The 14,730-nt window shown below is 44.3% G+C and overlaps 1 protein-coding gene across 1 annotated transcript in view; it reads right to left on the minus strand.

The window, feature by feature from the left end:
* The window catches only part of LOC144821804 (ADP-ribosyl cyclase/cyclic ADP-ribose hydrolase 1-like), a 322,648-nt gene that overhangs the window by 47,239 nt on the left and 260,679 nt on the right, over window positions 1–14,730 (minus strand). The gene's annotated exons all lie outside the window — the stretch shown is intronic.

The raw sequence follows: 14,730 nt of genomic DNA on the forward strand, positions 1-14,730 counted from the left end.
ATAAGAAATATATATAAGGAAGTAATCCAATCTTTTTGATAAGGAACCAACACAATCTTTTGTTCAGAATACATTCCTGTAACACTTGCCTTTCTTTCTTTTTTTTTGTTGAAAAATATAAATGCAGATACAACGTATGGTTCAGTAATTAAATTATACATCTTGCTAGTTTTGGGACAAATAAATTAGACATAACACAGATAAAAATGCAAATCATACTTCACTAGGTTGAACTTTAATTACTGGAACTGATGTGCTTGTCATCGATTGCAGATGTATAACAAGATTTTCAAAAAATGTAATTTTTTTTTTTTACACCCAGTCAAGATTTTTGGAAACAGGGTGACTTTTTCACACACCAAAGTCTTCACATTGGTCTTTCACCATCACACAATGGACTCCTTCTGTACCTATGTTCAAGTATGGTAACTTGTCAGCCAGCCCTTTGTGGACATGTCCCTTGTCTGTCATACAATTGTGTGCTCTTCATCTAAAAGTTTTCCAGTTGGTATCTTCACTAACCTTCTGGTGATCAGTAAAAAAAAGGAAAAGTTGGAGGGACATCCAGTGACGGCTCCTCCACAATGGCAGAGGAGCGTCGTCCCACTGGCTTAGAGCCAGCAGCTGAAAAGTAAAATGATATTCTATCATCGTTTTTTTCTCAGCAGCTGGCTCAAGCAGCGTGTGTAGGAAGGGGTGGGGCTGGGGCCACGGGAGGGAGAGGAGGACTGGTTTGTGCACTTCTACGTGTGCATGTGTTGTGTTGACCAGCCGTCTCAGCCTGGCCAAACACACATGTACACTCAGGTTTTTCCAATGCGGCTGTATTGAAAAGCCAGGTTGGAGAAACAGCACAGACTCCCTTTCCTAGCAGAGTGTCAAACCGGCCAGCTTAGGTCAATCTCGGTTCTGCTCTCATAGCAAGAAAGAAGCATGGGGATTGCACAAAGAGTCTTTGATCCTGTCCCAGTTTCTGCTGGGACCAGGAAGAACGCAACAAAGTTTGACGCGGGAGGCGGCCGGCACCTTAGGTACATCTTCTGTTTTGAAAAAATTATTATTAAACCTCTGCCATGCTCCCCCCCCACCCCACCCCCTTGTGCCCCCTCCACCCGCCTCACCACTTTTTCTATGTGACGGCCACCAGTGGGAACATCTTTCTCTAATGTCACACTACAACAGAGTACTGGGGAGTAAAAAAAACATTTTATATCTACAACTGGATGTTGGAGTTCATTTTTAATAATTTATCTCATACATGATTCAGTCGAAGTGTTGTATCCTGGCAACTGCTTCCACTTCTGGATTCTAGAGTGCTGGAATTCAGGACGCTTGAGAACCTGGAAGTTAGTATTAAGCTGGGAGTGATTGGGGTCATTGTATGCTTCGTAGTAAACCTCTTAGGGCCAGATGTATGAAGAAAACGTTTTGCGATTCCGTAATTTCGAATCCTCGTACAAAGGCATGTATGAAAGTGTTTTGAACACTTTCTGCGATTCCCAGTGGGTTGCAAATGACCTCCCTCATGAATATAAATGAGGTTCGCAATTTGAGACTCATCAGGAATCAGAAGTGTTGTGGCACTATCGGACCACTCTATGACAGGTGAGTCTCCGTTTCACCTACTTAAAGGGAGAGCACCATGCACTTTGAAAGGGCCATCGAGGAGGGTCAAGTCTAATATCTGGTGTTGGATGTTGAAAAATCAATTCAGAAGATGGAGAAGTGTCAAGCTCCATATTTTCAGAGACATAATGAACGGAATGAAAAGAAAGAAAAGAAATTGGAGAACAGTGTGCATAAGAGGGTGTGTCCTGAGAACAGGGTGATGGAAGGTTATGCCAAGTTGTTCGAACTGAGGAGAGTTAGTAAAGGGTGATTAAAGGTTATGTCAAGTTGTCCGAACCAAGGAGATTTGTGGAGTTAAGAAAGGTACCTGTTGAGTGGAGAATAAGGCAAAGACCTGTTAGGAGGAGCATGACCCCCATATGTAGGTAAAGTCCAAAGCTGTTTAAAGACAATGTATGCACTTAAAGTATGCACCTAAATGGTGAACAAATGTTTGATGTATTTCTAACTCTTCTATGTTGGTTATGAAGAGTTCAGAAGCTCTATAATTGATTTAGATGTATGAATATATTATACTGCAGCAGCTATTCGAATTTTTTGTATTGTATTAAGGAAGCGGGATGTGTTGTGTTCTGGCAACTGGATGCTTCCACTGCTGTCTTCTAGAGTGTTGGACTCCAGGAGGCTTGAGAAGCTGGCAGTTGATGAGGAGCTGGGATGTCACAGTGGTTGTTGAATGCTGTCTAATAACCTTCTTAATATTTACAATTGCCTGTGTCCTGCATCGTAAAACTAAGATTTGGCCTACTGCCAGTTACCATGATAAAAGTTGGTAGCCATACTTCTCGAGGATCTTAGTAGAAAAAGGAAGCAGAGTTATTGATTAAAAGTTCGAATGGATGGTGAGGCCAGTGTTTGTTATTTTCAGCAAACTGCACGGGTGCTAGTCCTTGGTGTTTAGGGTACAAGAACGGTAATATTGTCACTGCTTGCTGGTTCTAAAGACAAACATTTTGTTTCTATTGATGAGATTACGTTACATCATGTAGGCAATTTTAAACAGTAGTCCAGAGGATATTCCTCTGCAGCTTGTGAGCACCACCAAGGCTGTTTCTACCCACTTGTGCGGGGGAGGGGGGGAGGGAGTGGGGAACGCTCTTCAGTTAATTCTTGCGACCCCTACAAATTCCAGCTGCCTGACTGAATTGAAGACTAGTTACTGCTGCATCTTCTACAGAGGTCGTTTATACTGATCCACCTCTCGTGAAATCAACCAGTTCTTTAACTTCACCTGTGGCTCCTGTTTTTCAATTAACTGCTTATGGTTATTATGTGGGAACAGATGATTTTTTATCTCATTCTTTTGACAGTTCTTCCGTTCTAGACAAGCCTGTGCTCTCTTTTCATGGATGAAATTCACTTATCAGATCCCTCCTGGGATATTTGTTTGGATAATACTTTCTTTGGTTTTTCTATTCATTTGGATTGGATTTGTGACTGTTTCCTTCTTGCCAATAAATGGCCATTATCTTCCAGAATACTCTGCCACAGAACTGGGTGAAAATGTGTCATCTCCTCATAAACTAAACAGAGACCTGTCCCTTGGAACATTTCAACTGTCCCAGTAACTGATGGGATTGTTTAGGATAACGTCCCCTTTGATATCATTGGTCCTACAGAGATTGTGCACATTCTTTATGATTTTAGGGTTTCTCTGGGTGAGGTTATTGTACCTGGGTTACATTCTGATGATTGGGATGTTGAAACTGTAAACTCCATGCTCTCAGAGCTATAATAATATACTGTTTTCAAGAGTGGAGGCTTGTATCTAAGTTCTGCTAATTACGGTTCAATGTTCTGTTATCATCATTATGGACATCGTAATTTACATTGAGGTTGTTTTAAACGCACAGTTTTTAATTTTACACAATGGGAATATTGTCCTACTCCCCCACAAGGGAGCTCCAAAACATATAGGGATAAATTCAAACATTTCTCTGTACACAAATAATTAGACCAAAAATCTTTTTATCCTTAAATTGTCCCTACACCAGCAAAGCAATATATGCTTACACAAACCAAGATAATATATACAAAATGGTCAATTAGCCATGAAAGGCTATGATTATTGGAAGGATACCATTGACATGAAATGAATTTAGGATACCAAACCTTGACAAGTTCAGGGAACAGACACCTTGTTTCAAGCCTTCTTAATTCTAACACAGATGATTTTCTGAATGATACAGTTCTGCGGACTACTTTTCTAGTAGTGGTGAGAAATGAAGACATAAATTCACCAAATTTTCCTTACATTGCCTGATTTGACAATTGGCAAGATTTAATAAATTACAGTGGGGAACGCCTCCATAGTTTGCTAAAGAATGGTACATTTAACTTCACACTTTCAGGTCCAAACATGTGATAATTGTGGCCAATGGACACAAATAGTTGTGATGCTTATTTTTTGAATTCCACACCAGGGTTTAAGGCAAGCAGACCCGACCCTCATTACTCCCATTCAGGGATAGTCACCACCTATTCAGTAGGGAAAGTGTGCCAACAATGGTTGGAACATTCCGGTAAACAACCTTTACAACTAAACTTTTACAACGAACTACCATTACAACACAACTTTTACAACACAAACTATTACAACGCATTGCTCTGGGGGCGCTCTAGGATAGGGAATAGGTTAATTTACTATCCAATAACCTTCCCTACTATCCACGGGGACTGGAGTTGGAATAGTAAATTAAACTATTCACTATCCAGCGCCTAAAAGCATTATGCGTTGTAATGGTATGCGTTGTAAATACCGCGTTGTAAAGGTAGGCGGTGTAAAAGTATGCGCTGTAACGTCATACATCCGAACATTCTACACTGTATGAAACAACATATTTCTCTCCTTTCGGAAGGCATGGACCTACCTGATTTCTTATTGGTTTCTAATTCTCCACAATCAAAAAGATGTATTTATGCTACATATAATGACATTTGAAAACTATTACAAATGGAAGCTGCTACACGTTTATTTATAATTATCAATATAATTGATAAATTATAATATTTATTTATAATTGATCACGAAAATTTAGATAAAGGGCTTGCTGTTGCTCATAGTATTCTAACGTTGTCTCTCACATTTACAACTTGAATAACATTGTGTTGTCTGTTAACGATATTATGCAAAGTAACATGTCTTTATTGTACCTTGGGCAAAGTCAGCTTGGATCTATTATGCAGTTTAGTTGAACATCAGGTCCTCAAAGTGGCTCAGGGTCAAGAAGGACATCATTTACACAATGTTACATCTCGAGAAGGTAGAACAGCTCCCATTCACAATAGCAGAGATACCCTCTGCAGTGTGGTTAATTCATGGCGTAATATATTTGCCAATTTCGACATTTCCGAGCTTGCATGAAACATTTCTCGGTGAGTAGAAATGAAGCAATGGCAGGCTGAGAAAGAGGTATTTCTTACTAGAAAGGAATGCAACTCTTCTATTGGTCACTCACTTGTCAGTAAACACGTTACCATTCATGGCACATGCAATGCTTTGGTAGCAAACTTGGCCTGATTGAACTGTTATTCCTTCAATTCTCCCCCTCATGACTGTCCTTTCAAATGAAAGCAATTTAATTTTAAGCGACCAGGACTGTTTCAGAATGAACTCCGGGAGTCCATATATTTTAACGGTCTCCCAGATAGTTACCTGCTGCACTAATATGCTTTTTCCAATGACGCATACAGTCTCTGATAGTTCCTTGTGGCCTTCAATTCCAAATTTTTAGGCAGACTTTAACAAGCAAAGCCAACTCAAAGCCTTATTGTTTCAGAAAACCTCTGCCCTGGAAATATTTGAACTTCAGGTTTGTCCAGTAAAATACAGTCCTTGTTGAACACACATCTTCCATTACAATTCAGCGAGCTTGTGCACTAAATTTTTAATGCTTCCAATACCACTGGTATAGCACACTTTTTAAAATAAATTGAACTTTTGAATGGGAAATTTGTGGAATCATCGACTGCGGAGACGGAATCCATTCTGAAGTCTCTAAACATGAGAAACATCCTTTAAAAAGTAGCCTGAATCATACTGTGCATTTACAATGTCATCTAAACCACAAATGGGCCTTTACAATGCATTCCTTTACCACACATGTCATTACAACAACTTACCTTAGGGAAAACGTTGTTGAACTTTTAAGTACAACACTTTCCCTCCTATTGCGCAGACAGGAGTTGGAATAGTGAATCATACTATTCCAAAGTCCAACGCTTTCCCTAAGGCAAGATGTTGTAACGACTTGCATGGAGTTCAAGTGAGGCACTGTGACCTAGTCGTAGTTGAACCTATAGGTACTGACATGGTAAAGAGACTCAGTCCCAACATTCTGACATCCTGTTATCCCAAGGTACTGCTCTGCTTCCCAGCAAATCCCTGCAACGGTGCTAACAACAGGGACAGGTTTCAGGGGGCTTTGCACTTTCCCCCTGACTTGCCTCTTGTCTTGTAGGTAGTACAGAACCTACAGAACGCATCTCAGGCCATTTCTATTTGTGGGCAATAAAAGAGGGTGGCAAGCCAGTCAAAGGTATTGTTTTCCCCCAAATGACTGGCATCATGAGCCAGACCCAGTAGGAAGGGCCACAAGCACTGGGGTACCACCAACGCATGCCAGAGGTATTACCAGTGAACTGGGTCTCAGCCTGCGGCCAAAGACCTACAACAGCAGGGTGCTTCTGTGCCTTGGAGAACTCCTCCCTGGTGGGACCCCCTTCCTGCTACCAGTTGGACAAGTCAGTTCAGCCACATTCTTCCCTGTAAGCAGCAGGGTGTTCCCCACAGGGCCAGCCTCCTCCCGGACTGTGGGAGCTGGTTTCCCACATCCCCTCTTATTGGAAGGTACTTGGGCCATTCTTCCAGGCTTCAGGTCCTCCTGAACACCCTCTTGAGCTGCCATGGACTGTGTGGGCAGGCACACCCACTCAGGCAACCCCAACATCTCCAAGTGTGGCCTCAGACCCACCTCCTTCCAAGCGGTATGCTCCATGTCGTTACCAAACAGACAATCCACAGGCATCAGTGGACTCACAGCTACCCTCAAGAAACCTGAGAACACCACTCATTTAAAGGGAACCAAAGCCACAAGGTAGTAGCTCTCATGGGTCTCAGGAGCAAAATACTTGATGGAACACATTAGGGACTACCTGCTCTGAAAACACTAGATTTCACCTGACTGTTGTAATGGTGGCTCCTGTGTCTCTCAGAGCCTCCACCCTCTGCCTATTGCTGGTAGCCTACTGACTGTACTTCCTAGTATTGTCAGACATGTGGGTTATCTTCACTTTCTCTCTGTCACCCAGGGACACTAAACTAAACTCTACTCTTTCCTCAAAACTATCTCATGAGGGGCTGTCGCCGGTTAGGACACTTGGCATCCCCCTTGTGGTGTACTTGGGACACTTGGCATCCCCCTTCTGGTGTCCGTTCTGTTGATACTCATAACACTTAGGGGGTGCCTTTCCCGTAGACTTGCTGTCAGAGAACAACTTATTTTTCTTCTGAGCAGGGGGATGAGAATTCTGACTTGTGGAGCTCGTTTGGGCCCCTTTAGAGAACACCTTGCTTTTGTCTTCTCTCCATTTTTCTGGTGATGACCCTACCCACCCTTGTAGTCATCCCACCCCCAGATACATTCTCATGGACCCAGGTGCTGAACCAGCAGTCACCTTCTTAGCAAGCTCCATGGGGTCAGAGATCTTACTATCAAGCTTACTATCAATCAAGTGCAGGTCTGTAAAACAAAGATTAAACATGTGCTCTTTTGCACTCTAGTTATACATCCCCTGATAATCTTTAACATCACTGCCCTTCACCCAACCGCCTTGCAAAAATAAACAACACAATCCATACAGGTCTGTGGGACTAGTTTCACACTGTCCCTAATCATTTCCCAGAACTTCTCTGGGTTCAAACCATATTTCCTGAATAGAGCTTCTTTCATGGAGGGATACCTCATCATGTCACTCCCCTCCAGGGCTAGTAGGGTGTCCATCCCTTCAATAAGGATATGCTTCCACAGGCTCCCCATGTGCATCTGCAAATTAATTTCATACGCCTCAAACCATCTATTTATGTCCGCTCCCACTCCATAATCAGGCACCAGACTCTTGAGTATGTGTACTCTCTTTTCAGAGGACACTGATGAAATGCTGCCAATACTTTGGCTGGACTCAGCCCTCCTGGTCTCTATGTCCAGCTCTCACAAGCTCCTCTCATGAGCCAAGCGCTCCACAGTAATCTTCTTCTCCATTTTGAGCTCAGCCAGCTTCAATTTAAATGTTCACTCCTGTCCTCAAGCTCCTTTGGGGACAGGCCTCTGGATGATATAATGCTCCCTGTCCTGTTGGAGACCACTGCTCCTGGCAGGGTGTTGCCCCTTGCCCCACAGGCAGTCCAAGACTCTTCAGTGAATTCTGGTCCACCTCCTCATCATCATCCAGTTCAGTGTTCTCCTCCTCTAGGGTCACAGGTACTCCATCGCAAGCTTCTATCCAGGCCCTCAGCACGTTTTGCAGCTCCACCTTCCTGGTGAAGCCTTTGGTAGAAACCTGAAACCCCCTGCAGAAACCCTTGAGTGGGGCCACAGTGCAGGTCTCCAGTTTGGCCAGCTCAAAATCCATTTGAAAAAAATGTCAATTAGGGTGAAATTAGAAAGGTTTGAATTGGTCTAAGATATGGATAGTAGTGTACACCAATCACTGTATGTACTGTATAAATACAAATCTTATCCTCATCGAGCTAACCAATGTTAGAAATTGGGTTTCTGGTTGACAAAGGTATGTACCCAGTCTAAGCAGGAACCACAATCCTAGTAAAGTTAAGTCATAGACACACGTTACATTAACCTGTGCTCACCCTCTGGTAGCTTGGCACAGAGCAGTCAGGTTTGGCTTAAGAGGCAATGTGTAAAATATTTGTGTACATAATACAAAGTAACACAGTGAAAACACCACAAAAAGACTCCACACCACTTTAGAAAATAAACACTATTTTAATAAATAAAACAAGAACAAAATGACAAAAATCCAATCACTAGAAGTCGAGACATAAATTTTAAAAGATGAAATGCAAAAGTAGCTCTTGAAAGCAATAGAGTCCAAGGAGTTAATTGGTCCCACTGATCCAGGACAAAGTCAAGAGTTCAGGCCACCTGTGATGGAGTGCAGGCCGGCCACAGGATTCATGCAGCACCCGCTGAGCAAAAGCACCTTGATCGTTGTCGCAGCACAAGATGCTTCGATGATTCCCACAGAGTGGCAGTATTGCACCAGATTTCTTCATGCAAGTGCGGTGATGTCTCAATTCTGTTGAGCAGTGCGCCAGTTCCGAGTGCGGCGGTTACAAATGAGATGTACCGGGGTAATCCATACTGCAGGGATGATGTGGGGATTTTCTCCATGCAGTGGCAGCAATGCGATGTTTCTGAAGAGGTGGTCCAGGAGGCAAAGCAGAATTTCTGAGTACGATACGCTGGTCCAGTCGCTGCAACAGCGGTGATGCATTGATCCTGATCTCGCAGCAGGAAATGCATTGATTCCAATCAGCGCAATGGCATTGATGCGCAGGTTCTAGCAGATGAAGCACTTTAAACTCACTTTCAAGGGGCCTGAACTACATTGGCACCACTTGGCAGAGCCAGACTTGCACCAAATAAAGTCAAGGTGCTGAGTTGAAGTTGAAAGTGAAGTCTTTGATATCCCTGAGTCTTCTGAAACTAGAGACAAGCCAAGAAGCCCTTGGAAAGTACTTTGGTTCTAGGATGTAGACATGCGGGTCCAGTCTTTCTCACTCCCAGGCAAGAAGCATCAGGCAGCAGGCCAACATAGCAAAGCAGTTCAGCAAAGTGTCAGAACCTCCTGACAGCACAGCAGTCCTTCTTTCTGGTAGAATGTCCTCAGTTTCAGAAGAGTTCTGATTTGGCAGTGTCAGAGGCCCAGTACTTATACACAGTTGGACCTTTGAAGTGGACAGATTTCAAAGAGATGCTCTCAAGTGCACAAGACACTGCCTTTCCTGTCCTGGCTCCAGATCTACTCCAGGAGGGTATGCAATCCTTTATGTGGTGAAAGGATACATCCCTTTCAGGTATAGAGTGTCAGCTCCTCCCTCCCATCATGCTCAAGATAACCCATCAACGTGCACATGGTTACTCAGTCACAACTACCCTCCCGTTATGTGTGGCAGTCTATGCATGAATGTAAACATAACAATTGATGGACAGAATGCAGAACAATGTCATACATTCACCCCAGTACTGAGATCTGTGCCTAAATCCATCTTTTTTTTGCTCACCATGCCATTCCAGTTTGAACCCAGCCATATGCAAATCAGTCTTGACCCTGCTTCCAACGGGAACAGTAAAACCCGAACTGCCAGGCCAGGTCCTCCCTGGACTGGAAACAAGCATATTAGGACCAGCTTTGGGGTTTCACCCCTCATCAGCCAGGATACCTTGACTCAAGTGGCATGGAGAGCACGGAACCCACGTCTAGGCATACACGTCCCACTCAGGGTGCTAAATGCAAAAAGAACACTTGATGGACAGAATGCAGAACATTGTCATACATTCACCCCAGTACAGATATCTGGGCCACATCCATCGTTTTCTTGCTCACCATGCCATTCCAGTCTGAACCCAGTCATATGCAAATACGTCTTGACTCTGCTCCCAATGGAAACAGTCCAGCCCGAACTGCCTGGCCTGGTCCACTCTGGACTGGAAACAAGCATCCTAGGACTGGTTTCGGGGTTTCACCCCTCATCAGCCAGTCTAGCTTGACTTCAGTGGCATGGAGAGCACAGGACCCACATCTGGGCATACCCATTCCACTCGGGGTGACACGTGCAAAAAGAACAATTGATGGACAGAATGCAGATCAATTTCATACATTCACCCCAGTACAGAGATCTGGGACTCAATCCATCGTTTTTTTCCTCACCATGCCATTACAGTTTCACCCCAGCCATATGTAAATCAGTCTTGACCATGCACTCAATGATAACAGTCCAGCCCGCCCTCCAGGCCTGGTCCTCCCTGGACTAAAAATAAGCATCCTATGACTGGTTTTGGGGTTTCACCCCTCATCAGCCAGGCTAGCTTGACTCCAGTGTCATGGAGAGCACTGGACCCACGTCTGGGCATACCCATCTCACTTGGAGTGACAAATGCAAAAAGAACACTTGATGGACAGAATGCAGAACAATGTCATGCATTCATCCCAGTACAGAGATCTCGGCATAAATCCATTGTTTGTTTGCTCACCATTCCATTCCAGTTTGAACCCAGCCATATGCAAATCAGTCTTGACCCTGTGCCCAATGGGAACAGTCTAGCCTGAACTGTCGAGCCAGGTCCTCCCTGACTGGAAAAAAGCATCCTAGGACCGGTTTAGGGGTTTCACCCCTCATCAGCCAGGATAGCTTGACTCCAGTGGCATGGAGAGCACGAGACCCACGTCTGGGCATACCCATCTCACTCGGGGTGACAAATGCAAGAAGAACAATTGGTGGACAGAATTCAGAACAATGTCATACATTCACCTCAGTGTAGAGATCTGGGCCTAAATCCATAATTTGTTTGCTCACCATGCCATTCCAGTGTGAACCCAGCCATATGCAAATCAGTGTTGACCCTGCGCCCAATGGGAACAGTCCAGCCTGAACTGTCAGGCCAGGTCCACTCTGGACTGGAAACAAGCATCCTAGGACCGGTTTCTGGGTTTCACCCCTCATCAGCCAGGTTAGCTTGACTCCAGTGGCATGGAGAGCACCAGACCCACGTCTGGGTATACCAGTCCCACTTAAGGTGACAAATGAAAAAAGAACAATTGATGGACAGAATTCAGAACAATGGCATACAGTCACTCCAGTGTAGACATCTGGGCCTACATCCATCATTTTGCTGCCCACCATGCCGTTCCAGTTTGAACCAAGCCATATGCAAATCAGTCTTGACCATGCACCCGATGATAACAGTCCAGCCCGAACTGCCAGGCCGGGTCCTCCCTGGACTGGAAATAAGCATCCTAGGATCGGTTTCGGGGTTTCACCCCTCATCAGCCAGGCTAGCTTGACTCCAGTGTCAAGGAGAGCACTGGACCTACGTCTGGGCATACCCGTCCCACTTGGGGTGACAAATGCAAAAAGAACACTTGATGGACAGAATGCAGAACAATGTCATGCATTCACCCCAGGAGAGAGATCTGGGCATAAATCCATTGTTTGTTTGCTCACCATTTCATTCCAGTTTGAATCCAGCCATATGGAAATCAGTCTTGACCCTGTGCCCAATGGAAACAGTCTAGCCTGAACTGCAGAGCCAGGTCCTCCCTGGACTGGAAAAAAGCATCTTAGGAACGGTTTAGGGGTTTCACCCCTCATCAGCCAGGATAGCTTGACTCCAGTGGCATGGAGCGCACGAGACCCACGTCTGGGCATACCCGTCTCACTCGGGGTGACAAATGCAAAAAGAACAATTGGAGGACAGAATTAAGAACGATGTCATACATTCACCCCAGTATAGAGATCTGGGCCTAAATCCATAATTGTTTTTGCTCAGCATGCCAATCCAGTGTGAACCCAAAAATATGCAAATCAGTTTTGACCCTGCGCCCAATGGGAACAGTTCAGCCTGAACTGTCAGGCCAGGTGCACTCTGGACTGGAAACAAGCATCTTAGGACCGGCTTCTGGGTTTCACCCCTCATCAGCCAGCATACCTTGACTCCAGTGGCATGGAGAGCACAGGACCCACATCTGGGCATACCCGTCCCACTTGGGGTGACAAATCCAAAAAGAACAATTGATGGATAGAATGCAGAACAATGTCAAACATTCACCCCAGTACAGAGATCAGGACATAAATCCATCGTTTTTTTGCTCACCATGCCATTCCAGTTTGAACCCAGCCATATACAAATCAGTCTTGACCCTGTGCCCAATGGGAACAGTCCAGCTTGAACTGCCAGGCCAGGTCCTCCCTGGACTGGAAATAAGCATCCTAGGGCCAGTTTAGGGGTTTCACACCTCATCAGCCAGGATAGCTTGACTCCCGTGGCATGGAGAGCACGGGACCCATATCTGGGCATACTTGTCCCACTCGGGGTGACATATGCAAAAAGAACAATTGATGGACAGAATGCAGAATAATGTCATACATTCACCCCATTACAGAGATCTGGGCCTAAATCCATCTTTTCTTTTGCATATGTCTATGCAGGTAGCCAGCTGTCACCCACCCCAGACGTGGATTCCAGAGACAGGCAGGAGGCACCTAATGGTTTCAGTAAGAAAATGTTATGTTTTTAAATTGTGAGTCCAGTGACCCGAATTTGGGTTACCCATCTCTTCCCAATTGGAAATTACACTTATAAAATGTAATAAAGCAATCCCAATGTTAACCTGTGGGAGAGATAGACTTTGCAGTAGTAAAAAATGTGATTAAAGTGTATTTCACTACCAAGACATATAAAACTTAAATGTATATGTCCTACTTTTTAAATACACTTGACCCTGCCCATAGCCTACCTTAGGTGTGACCTATATGTAATAAAAAAGGAAGGTTTGCGCTTGGCAAGTAACTTGCCAGTTTACAATGGCAGTGTAAAACTGCATGCACAGGCTCCGCAGGTGTAGGTCTGAGATATGCTTAAAGTGCTACTAAAGTGGGTGGCACAATCTGAGCAGCAGGCCCACCAGTAGCATTTAATTTACATTCTCTGGGCACATGTTGTTGTAATTTGACAGCGATTAGATTAAGCATTAGCAGAAGATATCTTAGTTCTAGCCGTTATCTTGACATTTAGCGGACTCCATTTTGTATTCATGGCGGCCATTTAACTTGCTACATGCTGCCTCGTGCCGACCATGTGCTTTGTCCTATCTTCCTGTTCATGGTGCTTGAGATCTGCCCGGCAACACGCTATATTTAGCATCCCCCACTTTGCTGCTGTCCGTTAGGGTTCACATCTGATAGTGATTAGTTACAGATAGGAATGTGTTTGTCAAGCCCCCAAGACTGTTAGCTCCTCCCACTGATCGATTGTGCTCCTTGATATTACCTTATATGTACATAAACTGTGCTCTGTAGTATTTAAAATTCTGGACCTGTGTTATAAACATCGTCGTATCATGACGATTTTGATATCAGCAGACCGAGAATGGCTAGTATACTATGCACAAGCATTTTCGTCATGTTCGAGGGACGATTTCACCCTAAAATCGTCATTTTCGTCCTGAACCCTCGGGTTCCATTTTGTGTACGGCAGCCATTTTGTGAGTTGCCTTAACATAGGCCAATGACTAAGGCCAAACACGTTTCTGAAGGACACGTACACCTTTGCTGACTTCTCTGCGACCTGGGCAAGCTGACTCCACTGCCCAAGGCCAAACCTGTTCGGTCAGTTCCTCTCCCAGTGGCCGAACGAGATAGTATCAAGGCACAACATGCCATAAACCTTTCATCACACACGAACCACGCCTAATCTCACGCACACCTGTCTCTGTTCCTTACTTTATGACTTGCTTTACAAGGAGGAGGTGCCCGTCTTTATTGGGGGTCCGCCGATATCTGATGAAAATACTGGGCCCTGCCGGGTAATTGGTTGTGGGCTGGACGAACTGAAATATGGGCTTGTCATCATGACTCTGCTTTTTCTTTGTAGTGAAAATATGTGAATGGTCAACTGTAAACTTAAGAATGTTTGCCTGAAGCGTAATATTTTGTATAAAAAGAGAAGGCTGGTTTTGTAAGATTGAGCAGTCTCCTGAAAATATACACCGTGTTGTACTTCTAGGATGCCTGTTACTTGGTTGCAAGGTGTGAACAGGGGAACCAAATAAACCCTTGTAGGCTTGGGCATCAAACCTTTCAGGTAAATGTATGCTACAAGGGACTTGATTGGAAATAACTATAGATGACACTTGGGAGTAGTACTAATGTATCGTCCTCCAGTGAATGAAATTTAATTGCACACTGCTAGGCTAAAGCTTATCAAGCAGGGAATGGAAGGGAAAGAAAAGAAGCACGGAGGAAGTGAATTCAATGCAAAACAAATTATTTTATATCAAGTGTCAAAACATCTTATGGGGAGA

This window comes from Lissotriton helveticus, chromosome 2_2 (assembly GCF_964261635.1).
Source record: "Lissotriton helveticus chromosome 2_2, aLisHel1.1, whole genome shotgun sequence".
Taxonomy (NCBI): domain Eukaryota; kingdom Metazoa; phylum Chordata; class Amphibia; order Caudata; family Salamandridae; genus Lissotriton; species Lissotriton helveticus.